The following is a 12,686-nucleotide window of genomic DNA, read 5'->3' as shown; positions in this document are numbered from 1 at the left end:
CCGGTCAGGCTCATCAAAAAAAAGTCCTAAGGCCTTAAAGAACTTATTCACAGACATACGTTCAGGGGCAGAAGCAGGTAAAGGATACATGCCAAGTCAGAACAGTGTGGTCAATACACTAAAGGGGAACACTGAGGTAAAACGGGAAAGGGGGAAAACAGAGACACGGGTTCAGACAGCAAACGCAGGAGGACAAATCAGAGCAATCAGAGTCAGCTACAGCAGCACTAGGCAAAACTATAACCAACATAGCCTGCAGGAAGCAGCGGCAATAAATAGCAAACCTGATCCCAGACTGAGGCTGAGAAAGGTTAATCCCTGCATGACCATACTGGGAAAAGGGCAAACAGTACTCCAACCCCGGTCTGGAACATGACACCTGACTCTACTTTGGCTATGAAATTGCAGAAAAATAAGAAAAAATACACGGAGTTCAAAACCTGTCTGCCATATCAGAGGAAAATCTAGGTTTTCCAGCACCCGTGGCAAGATTTTAGCTTAGCACCCCCTTCCAATACAAATTTTAAGCGGTTTGAGTACTCATGTGATTGCTCTTGTACAATTTGCATGCTTACAGTCATGTGTCAACAAGCTACTCTTCATAATTCTCTTAATGTTCAATGAAAAATTACAGCTCCAGCTACATTGAGAGAAACAGGAAGGGAAGTTAGCGACTGTAAGTATGAAAATCGCATATGAGTGGTCATTTGTTAAATGCTGGAATTTGCAAGAAGAGCCGAGTCCTGACAGTGAGTATATTACATGCTGTTAGGATTGGGCATGGTACAATTCTTAATTTTATAGTTAAAGTGGTTGTCCAGATTTGTTATAATAATAATAATAATAATAATAATAATCTTTATTTTTATATAGCGCTAACAAATTCCGCAGCGCTTTACAGTTTGCACACATTAGCATCACTGTCCCCGAAGGGCTCACAATCTAAATTCCTAATCAGTATGTCTTTGGAATGTGGGAGGAAACCAGAGTACCCGGAGGAAACCCACGCAAACACGGGGAGAACATACAAACTCCTTGCAGATGTTGTCCTTGGTGGGATTTGAACCCAGGACCCCAGTGCTGCAAGGCTGCAGCGTGAAAGTCTGAATCCTCCTAGCTTGCTTGTCAGGAGGGGGCAGTCATGAGGCTGCAACTATGTGATTTGCATACTTCCAGCAATATTCCAAATAGACTTATGTGACCTTGTTCAATACAAGAGAATTGTGTGAGGCAGCGGATGTCTAATTGGCGGGTGACCATATGCAAGCAAATCACTTACTTGAGTTTATGTGACTTCCCGATCTCAGAATTCTGACAACATGCAGTGCACATGTTGTGAGGATTAAGAAGTCGGCAGTCACATAGAGTGACTTCAGACTTTCATCACAAGCTTGGACAACCCCTTTCATTTTGCTAACATAGATACAAATGTAGTAACCCTTATAATTTACAAAGCTGTAGGAGAGATCAGCGCATTAATAGGGTCTTATCCAAGAGATACAGTGGGAAAAAAAGTACCTGTAATTGACATCATAGGTAGACCACAACTATGAGAGTCAAAATGAGAAAACAAATCAAGAAAATCACCTTGTTTGATTTGGCAAGATTTATTTTGCAAATTATGGTGGAAAATAAGTATTTGGTCATTAACAAAAGTTCATCTCAATATTTTGTTATATATCAAATCCCTCCAAATTTTGTTCTTTTTTATATCCCTCCAAAGTTTTTCTATGGAGTTGAGATCTGAAGACTGGCTAGGCCACACCAGGACCTTCATATGCTTCTTACGAAGCCACTCCTTCGTTGCCCAGGTGGTGTGCTTGGGATCATTGTCATGCTGAAAGACCCATCCACCTTTCATCCACCTTTCATCTTCAATGCCCTTGCTGATGGAAGGAGGATTGCACTCAAAATCTCACGATACATGGCCCCATTCTTTCTTTCATGTACAAAGATCAGTCATCCTGACCCATTTGCAGAGAAACAGCCCCAAAAGCAAGATGTTGCCACCCCCATGCTTCACAGTAGGTATGGTGTTCTTTGAATTTAACTCAGCATTCTGTCTCCTCCAAACACGGTGAGTTTTGTTTCTACCAAACAGTTCTACTTTGGTTTCCTCAGACCATATGACATTCTCCCAATACTCTTCTGGATAATCCAAATGCTCTCTAGCAAACTTTAGACAGGCCCGGACATGTACTTGTTTAAGCAGGGGGACACGTCTGGCACTGCAGATCTGAGTCCCTGGTGGTGTAGTGTGCTACTGATGGTAGCCTTTGTTATGGTGGTCCCAGCTCTATACAGGTAATTCACTAGGTACCCCCATGTGGTTCTGGGTTTTTTGGTCACCGTTCTTGTGATCATTTTGACCCCACGGGCTGAAATCTTGTGTTGAGCTCCAGATCGAGAGAGATTATCAATGGTCTTGTATGTCTTCCATTTTCTTATTATTGCTCCCATAGTTGATTTCATCACACCAAGCTGCTTGCCTATTGCAGATTCAGTCTTCCCAGCCTGATGCAGGGCTACAATTTTTTTCTGGTGTCCTTCGACAGCTCTTTGGTCTTCACCATAGTGGAGTTTGGAGTGTGACTTTTTGATATTGTGGACAGGTGTCTTTTATACTGATAAGTTCAAACAAGTGCTATTCCTTCAGGAAATGAGCAGAAGACAGAGGAGCCTCTTAAAGAAGAAGTTACAGGTCTGCGAGAGCCAGAATTCTTGCATGTTTTTAGGTGAACAAATACTTATTTTCCACCATAATTTGCAAAATAAGGCTGGTTTCACATTCGCGTTAAAACAACGCTGCGCCCTGCGTCGTTAAGCCCCGCCCCGAGCCGGCTCCCTGCCCGCCCCATCCGGGATCACCGTCTACTTTCGCATTTGCACGCATGCGATCGGCGCACCCTATCTTTAGCATAGGGTGCGCAGATCATGCGCTGCCAGTGTGAAAGTAGCGTGCTGCGCACTTTTGACGGTGCGCCGTGCGCGCCGAAATGCAACATGCTGCATTTCGGCGCGCACGGCGCACCGTCAAAAGTGCGCAGCACGCTACTTTCACACTGGCAGCGCATGATCTGCGCACCCTATGCTAAAGATAGGGTGCGCCGATCGCATGCGTGCAAATGCGAAAGTAGGCGGTGATCCCGGATGGGGCGGGCAGGGAGCCGGCTCGGGGCGGGGCTTAATGACGCAGGGCGCAGCGTTGTTTTAACGCGAATGTGAAACCAGCCTAAGTCTTGCCAAATCAAACTAGGTGATTTTCTGGATTTATTTTCTCATTTTGACTCTCATAGTTGTGGAATACTAATAATGTCAATTACAGGCCTCTCTCATCTTTTTAAGTGGGAGAACTTTCATAATTGGTGGCTGACTAAATACTTTTTTTCTCCAGTGTATGACAGGCTGTAAAATCAGATTACACTCACCTTCTAGACATATTCAAAAAGCATGTCAAATGTAATTTCAGCTGCAGCAATTGACCATAAGACATCAAAGGATGGATGGAAAGGTTTGTGGATGGTGTCTGCACTTGCTGACATTTAATGAGATGTATATCCCAGGATATAAAATGAAATGGTGGTTTATTCTACGAGTTTAAAAGTACAAATGACTTCTTCATCAGGAAAGACCACAAGTATACAGCAAAGGTATTGTTTAAATGGCAATGGAGGTTTCAAATATGGGTGCCAAAAAAGACAGATGTCAAAGTTCAGTCAGGTACCACATACAATGGCACATGACATGCATGTGATATGCATAGATAAAAAAATAAATAAATCGTTCAAGTTTGTAGGTGTATATTATAATATAACTCATCTAGGCATCTTTTTAATTGTAGGATAAATATTTAAGAAAATGAGAAGAAAATTAAAAAAAGAGGAAAAAATAAAAAAGATGGGAAATGGAAAAGAACTCATCCCGATATATACAGTTGTGGCCAAAAGTATTTACACCCCTGCAATTCTGTCAGATAATACTCAGTTTCTTCATGAAAATGATTGCAAACACAAATTCTTTGGTATTATTATCTTCATTTAATTTGTCTTAACTGAAAAAAACACAAAAGAGAATGAAGCAAAAAGCAAAACATAATAATAATAATAAATTTTATTTTTATAGCGCCGACATATTCCGCAGCACTTTACATTTCAGAGGGGATTTGTACAGACAATAGACATTACAGCATAACAATAATCACATACAGTAGATTATAACAAATACCAAGAGGAAAGAGGGCCCTGCTCGCAAGCTTACAGTCTATGAGGAAAGAGGTAGATACGAAAGGTGGGTGGTAACAGTTGCCCTGATTGTATGGACCAGCCATAATGTTAAGTGTGTAACAGTACAGACACAGAGGGCTAATGGATGCATAAAGCATGTGGGAACATGATGCGGGAAATCTGGTTATGGTAAAACTTTTGGCTGTGCCACACAGGGATAGATTAGGTTAATGTGTTGAGGCGATAGGCCAGTCTGAATAAATGCGTTTTCAGGGTACGCTTAAAATTGTGGGGATTGGGGACTAATTGTATTGACCTGGGAAGTGCATTCCAAAGAATTGGCGCGGCACGTGTAAAGTCTTGGAGACGGGAGTGGGAGGTTCTGACTATTGAGGATGCTAACCTCAGGTCATCAGCAGAACGGAGGGCGCGGGTAGGGTGGTATACTGAAACAAGGGAGGAGATGTAGGGTGGTGCTGAGCCATGGAGGGCTTTGTGGGTGAGGGTAATAAGTTCATACTGAATTCTGGAGTGGATGGGTAGCCAGTGTAATGACTGGCACAAGGTAGAGGCATCGGTGTAACGATTGGTGAGGAATATGATCCTGGCTGCAGCATTCAAGACAGACTGGAGAGGGGAGAGTTTGGTAAGAGGGAGACCGATTAGAAGAGAGTTACAATAGTCGAGACGAGAATGAATAAGAGAAACAGTAAGAGTTTTTGCAGAGTCAAAAGTAAGAAAAGGTCGAATTCTAGAAATGTTTTTGAGGTGCAGATGACAAGAGCGAGCCAGTGATCGAATGTGGGGGGCAAAGGAAAGCTCGGAATCAAGTATGACCCCAAGACAGCGGGCCTGTTGCTGGGGAGTAATAGTGGAACCACACACAGAAATAGCAATGTCGGGTATAGGTACATTAGTAGAGGGAGGAAACACCAGGAGTTCAGTCTTTGACAGGTTCAGTTTCAGATATAGTGAGGACATGATATTAGACACAGCGTTTAGACAATCGCCGGTGTTGTCTAGAAAGGCTGGCGTGATGTCAGGAGAAGAAGCGTATAATTGGGTGTCATCAGCATAGAGATGGTACTGGAAACCAAATCTACTGATTGTTTGACCAATAGGGGCAGTGTATAAGGAGAAGAGGAGGGGGCCTAGAACCGATCCTTGGGGGACCCCAATAGTAAGGGGAAGGTGAGAGGAGGAGGAACCGGCAAAAGATACAGTAAAGGAGCGGTCGGAGAGATAGGAGGAGAACCAGGAGAGAACGGTGTCCTTGAGGCCAGTGGAACGGAGCATAGTGAGGAGGAGCTGATGATCCACAGTGTCGAATGCTGCAGAGAGATCCAAGAGAATTAGCATGGAGTAATGACCATTTGATTTAGCTGTTAGCAGATCATTAGAGACTTTAGTGAGGGCAGTTTCAGTGGAGTGTAAAGAGCGGAAACCGGATTGGAGTGGGTCGAGAACAGAGTTTTCTGAGAGATAGCGGATAAGACGGGAGTTGACCAGGCGTTCCAGGAGTTTAGAGATGAAGGGAAGATTAGAGACAGGTCTATAGTTAGCGGCACAGTTTTGGTCGAGGGATGGTTTTTTAAGTAGTGGATGTATGATGACATGCTTAAATGAGGAGGGAAAAATACCAGAAGAGAGAGAGGTTAAATATTTTAGTTAGGTGAGGGTGACAGCAGGGGAAAGGGACTGGAGGAGATGTGACGGAAATGGGTCACTGCTGCAAGTAGTTGGGCGAGAACATGCAAGGAGCCTGCTTACTTCTTCTTCTGTGACTGGTTCAAAATCAGAGAGTGAGCTAGATGCAGTGGGGGAGGGAGGACAGTGCATGGTATGAGGTGATTGGGAGATAATTTCCTGTCGAATCTGGTCAATTTTTTCTTTGAAGTAATTGGCCAGATCGTCAGCTCGGAGCTCCGTGGTTGGGGCCTGTACTCTTGGATTGAGTAGAGAATGAAAAGTGTCAAAGAGACGTTTCGGGTTATTGGACAGTGAGGTGATGAGGGTGTTGAAATAGGCTTGTTTGGAGAGGTGAAGGGCAGTGTTGTATGTTCTAAGCATAAACTTAAAATGGATGAAATCTTCGTGTAGATTGGATTTTCTCCACAGACGTTCGGCGCACCTGGAGCACCGCTGCAGGAAACTTGTTTGCACCGTGTGCCAGGGTTGTCGCCGTCTGCGTTGTGGTGTTCTATTTATAGGGGGTGCAAATTCATCCATGGCACTTTGAAGCTTTTCATTGTAATGCTTCAATGCAGAATCAGGACATGAGAGGGAGGAGATAGGGGCCAATGAAGACTGTAAGTTCTTCATAAGTTTCTGGGTGTTAATGACCTGTATGTTTCTATAAGTCTGGACAGTGGGGGTGACCTGAGCAGCCTGGCAGTTCTTGATAGAGAATGAAAGAAGATTGTGGTCAGAGAACGGGAGAGGGGAGTTTGTGAAATCATCCACTGCACAAAGCCGAGAGAAGACCAATTCGAGGGAGTTTCCGTCTTCATGCATTGGAGAATTAGTAAGCTGCGAAAGACCAAATGAGGAGGTTAGAGATAAAAGGTGAGTAGCAGATGATGAGAGGGGAAGAGCAATGGGGATGTTGAAATCTCCCATGATGAGGGTAGGGATGTCACAGGAGAGAAAATGTGGAAGCCAAGTGGCAAAATGATCCAGGAACTGATGGGAGGGGCCGGGAGGATGATACACCACCGCCACTCGCATGGAGAAGGGGGTGTGGAGTCTGACGGCATGGACCTCAAAAGAAGGGAAGACAAGTGAGGGTACTTGAGGGATAACCTGAAAGGTACATTTTGGTGATAGGAGAAGACCAACACCTCCACCTGCTCTATTGTCTGATCTTGGGGTATGAGAGAAGTGTAGTCCCCCGTATGAAAGAGCAGCAGCAGCGGTAGTGTCTGACTGCTGGATCCAGGTTTCAGTAAGAGGCAGGAGGTTATTTCCCTCTACTCCTCTTTGGTCAGACCTCATCTGGAATATTGTGTCCAGTTTTGGGCACCACATTTTAAAAAAGACATCAACAAACTGGAGCAAGTTCAGAAAAGAGCGACCAGAATGGTGACCGGTCTGCAAACCCTGTCTTATGAGGAAAGGTTGCAGGATTTGGGAATGTTTAGTTTGCAAAAGAGAAGACTGAGAGGAGACTTAATAGCTGTCTACAAATATCTAAAGGGCTGTCACATTGTAGAAGGATCAACTTTATTCTCATTTGCACAAGGAAAGACTAGAAGCAATGGGATGAAACTGAATGGGAGGAGACACAGATTAGATATTAGAAAAAACTTTTTGACAGTTAGAGTGATCAATGAGTGGAACAGGCTGCCACGAGAAGTGGTGAGTTCTCCTTCAATGGAAGTCTTCAAACAGAGGCTGGACAGACATCTGACTGGGATGATTTAGCGAATCCTGCTTTGAGCAGGGGGTTGGACCAGATGGCCCAGGAGGTCCCTTCCAACTCTACGATTCTATGATTCTATGATTCTATGATTCTAAAAGAGAATTAGAAAGGAAGAAGTCATGGATGAAGGAGAGTTTGTTACACACTGAGCGAGAATTCCAAAGTGCACAATTAAAACATTGATCATTTCACACAAAACTCCAAAAATGGGCCAGACAAAAGTATTGGCACCCTCAACCTAATACTTGGTTGCACAACCTTTAGCCAAAATAACTGCGACCAACCGCTTCCCGTAACCATCAATGAGTTTCTTACAATGCTCTGCTGGAATTTTAGACCATTCTTCTTTGGCAAACTGCTCCAGGTCCCTGATATTTGAAGGGTGCCTTCTCCAAACTGCCATTTTTAGATCTCTCCACAGGTGTTCTATGGGATTCAGGTCTGGACTCATTGCTGGCCACCTTAGAAGTCTCCATTGCTTTCTCTCAAACCATTTTCTAGTGCTTTTTGAAGTGTTTTGGGTCATTGTCCTGCTGGAAGACCCATGACCTCTGAGGGAGACCCAGCTTTCTCACACTGGGCCCTACATTATGCTGCAAAATTTGTTGGTAGTCTTCAGACTTCCTAAGCCATGCACACGGTCAAGCAGTCCAGTGCCAGAGGCAGCAAAGCAACCCCAAAACATCAGGGAACCTCCGCTATGTTTGACTGTAGGGACCGTGTTTTTTTCTTTGAATGCCTCTTTTTTTCTCCTGTAAACTCTATGTTGATGCCTTTGCCCAAAAAGCTCTACTTTTGTCTCATCTGACCAGAGAACATTCTTCCAAAACGTTTTAGGCTTTTTCAGGTAAGTTTTGGCAAAGTCCAGCCTGACTTTTTTATGTCTCGGGGTAAGAAGTGGGGTCTTCCTGGGTCTCCTACCATACAGTCCCTTTTCATTCAGATGCCGACGGATGGTACGGTGTTATGAATGAGTCACCGTAGGAGGCAAAAACAGAAATACCAGCTAAGTCCGGAAAACCAGAGAAGTTGGCAGCTATCGGATTGCAGACCCCTGAACCTAACAACAACTAGCAGTAGCCGTGGGGGGTTCCTATGGTGCCCTAGACCCCTCGATCACAGCTGGAGAACTACATAGCCTAAAGACAGAAAGGGAAATCTAAACTGCCCCAGAGCAGACCCCAAAGCAATAGGCAGCCCCCAACATATAATGACGGTGAAGCAAGATGAAAAAACACTCACACAGATAGAAAGATAGGCTGAGCAAATGATGGGGCCCAAGCTAACTAAATAGGACAGAAAAGAAAAGCTGCTGTCTGCAATCCGCCAAAACCCTCTCAAAAACAAGAGCCAACAGACTGATAGGGAAAAAAGCCCTGAAGACGCTAGGCTTCAAAAAGACTATATCAGTACTCAGGTATTATCTGAAGACAGAGCAAAAAGGGGAAAATGAACTCACAACAGTACCGGTTGACACTGTTGTACCCTCGGACTGCAGGGCAGCTTGAACTTGTTTGGATGTTAGTCGAGGTTCTTTATCCAACATCCGCACAATCTTGCGTTGAAATCTCTTGTCAATTTTTCTTTTCCATCCACATCTAGGGAGGTTAGCCACAGTGCCATGGGCTTTAAACTTCTTGATGACACTGCGCACTGTAGACACAGGAACATTCAGGTCTTTGGAGATGGACTTGTAGCCTTGAGATTGCTCATGCTTCCTCATAATTTAGTTTCTCAAGTCCTCAGACAGTTCTTTGGTCTTCTTTCTTTTCTCCATGCTCAATGTGGTACACACAAGGACACAGGACAGGGGTTGAGTCAACTTTAATCCATGTCAACTGGCTGCAAGTGTGATTTAGCTATTGCCAACACATGTTAGGTGCCACAGGTAAGTTACAGGTGCTGTTAATTACACAAATTAGAGAAGCATCACATGATTTTTCGAACAGTGTCAATACTTTTGTCCACCCTCTTTTTTATGTTTGGAGTGGAATTATATCCAATTTGGCTTTAGGACAATTCTTTTTGTGTTTTTTCATTTAAGACAAATTAAATGAAGATAATAATACCAAAGAATTTGTGTTTGCAATCATTTTCAGGAAGAAACAGTATTATCTGACAGAATTGCAGGGGTGCCAATACTTTTGGCCACAACTGCATCCCCAAAAAAGCTGAGTGTCTTGGTGACCCCTCTATCCAGTGGACCGTCCCATCAGAGGGAGTAGAGATTATTACTTGACTGAATACTGATTATTTAACTGCTATGGAAAGAGTCAAAAAAGAAAATATTTTCAATTTTTAATTTTATAGTATGTATCGAAAACCATCTTTAATTATCTTGTTTAAAAATATAGTGATAAAAAAGTATGTATTAGAAAAAGTATCTATGTATGTGAATATTAATAAAAAATGGGGCTAAAGTCGAAAAAAAGGTGCATTAAAACAAGGGACAACGTGAAAATCAATAAAAGAACCAGAAAAAAACTGTTGTCTTTTGTGTAAGTAATATAATAAATAAATTGCTGTATACTTGTGGTCTTTCCTGATGAAGAAGTCATTTGTACTTTGAAATGGGTAGAATAAACTGCTATTTCATTTTATATCCTGGGATATACATCTCATTAACTGTCGGCAAGCGCATAAACCATCCACAAACCTTCCATCTTTTGAACGCTTATAATTTGTCATGTGGTACAAAACTTTACTAACATTGCCATGGATTATATAATCTTACAAGTCAAGTCAAGTTATGGTATCTTAGGGTGGTTTCACATTAGCGCTTTTTAAGCGCACGCACGGCCGGGGGTAGCTCTGCCCCCGAGCCGGCACTCTGCCCGGCGTGCCCGCCCCTTGCTTGTATCGCCGCCTCCAAGCGCACAGCGGCGCCTGCGATCGGCGCACCCTATCTTTAGCATAGGGTGCGCAGATTGTGCGCAGGCCATGCGCTAGTTGCGCTATGACCTGCGCTGCGCACTTTTGACGGTGCGCCGTGCGCGCCAAAATCTGAAAAGTTTGATTTTGGCGCGCACGGCGCACCGTCAAAAGTGCGCAGCGCAGGTCAAAGCGCAACTAGCGCACGGCCTGCGCACGATCTGCGCACCCTATGCTAAAGATAGGGCGCGCCGATCGCAGGCGCCGCTGTGCGCTAGGAGGCGGCGATACAAGCAAGGGGCGGGCACGCCGGGCAGAGAGCCGGCTCGGGGGCGGAGCTACCCCCGGCCGTGCGTGCGCTTAAAAAGCGCTAATGTGAAACCACCCTTACATGAATACAGGCTCAGAACCAATAACAGCACAAGAATACAGCACCAGAACCCCCAGCAGTACAGAAAAACACCACTAAAACCCTTATCAGTGCAGAAATACAGCATCATAACCCCCATCAGTACGTAAATACATTACTAGAACCTACATCAGTACAGGAATACCTCACAAGAACCAACATCAGCACATGAATACATCACTGGACCCCATCAGTACATGAATACAGCACCAAGTTTTCTACAGTGATCAATTGTAATGTCAGGTCAGTTCCATATAAAACTATATCACATTAACCTACACTTCTCACTATGTCCTTATCAATGGTAAGGAGATGCTAGAAGTTGTTGTTACCAGCCATTATCAAACTGCTGACCATTCAGCAAAAACAATACTGATTAGGCACAAGCTGTCTCACAAATTAATTGGGGCGGCATGGTGGCTCAGTGTGACCCTGTTCTTGATGCAAATATGGATTTCACTAGCGTAACCCACATCTAATGCACATTTATGGCATATCCGGTGGCTATGATTAAGAGTGATCACACTCAAAATGTGTTAGCATCTCTGTTTTACCAACAGTCATTTTAAAATATTTTTAAAAAAGGAATATTTTTAGACTTTTTGGGTGCTGGATATTGCCTTACCATGGTTGCCTATCAAGCAGTCCCTGTACTTCAAGAGAAGTGCTAAGGATGAACTCACTTTACACAAAACATTGCTTGACATATATGTCATTGTGGAATGCAATATCTTGCACTTTACTTTCTTTACTACCAGAATTTGGTTTCTCGGTTATGCTTGATCCCACCAAGTGCAACTGATTTGCACCAAAATAGGCATTCCCTCCCAGTGTACAACTGTCTGAAGTCTCTAGATATAACATTTTTTAAAATTCCTGCTCCTGTCATTTTGATCATGTGCTGAACTGTATACACAAGGACAAGAACTTGGTACCAGAGCTACAACCCGATCTGTTGCTCTTCCACACTTTATTTCTACTCTGTAATGATGTTATAGTGAAAGACATAGTGGCCAGAGTGAAAAATGAAAGATTTTAATATATATATTTTTATATTGTTAGCTATGTGGAAAGAAACAGGAAAATAAAACATTTCTAATATAACAAACAGATTCCTTTAACCCCTTAACGACCGCCGATACGCCTTTTAACGACGGTAAAAATTAATTAACGACGCTGTGGAAAAAGTGTATAGCGCCTCCAGAGTCATATTTTCTACGAGGTCTTGGCTGCCGAGGCCCCAGAGAACATGATTCGGGTCGGTTTTTGCCGACCCCCATTTTGCGATCGCCATTAGTAACCATATGAAGGAGAAAAAAAATATTCCGATGTGCCATTTAATTTCTCTTTCCTCTGATGTGATCCCCCGGTACCTCCTGATGCTCCTCAGCCTTCGTGCTTCCCCCCGTGGGTGCCGCCAGGAAGAAAATGGCCGGCGCATGTGCAGTGCGCCTGCCGAGATCTGCTGGCCGACACCCGGCAACAATAGGAAGATTTTCCTATTGGTTAATTTTGGTCACTCTGATAGACCCTATCACAGTGATCAAAATAAAAAAAATAGTAAATAAACCCCCCCTTTATCACCCCCTTAGTTAGGGAAAAATGATGAAATAAAGAAAATATATTTATTTTCATTTTCCCATTAGGGTTAGAGCTAGGCTAAAGTGAGTTAGGGTTAGCGTTAGGGTTAGGGTTAGCATTAGGGTTGGAATTAGGGTTAGGGTTGGAATCAGGATTAGGGTTGGGATTAGGGATAGGGGTG

This window comes from Dendrobates tinctorius, unplaced genomic scaffold, assembly GCF_039654945.1.
Source record: "Dendrobates tinctorius isolate UK_male_01 unplaced genomic scaffold, ASM3965494v1 ptg000003l, whole genome shotgun sequence".
NCBI classification, from domain to species: domain Eukaryota; kingdom Metazoa; phylum Chordata; class Amphibia; order Anura; family Dendrobatidae; genus Dendrobates; species Dendrobates tinctorius.
Note: the sequence above shows the minus strand (reverse complement) of the source record.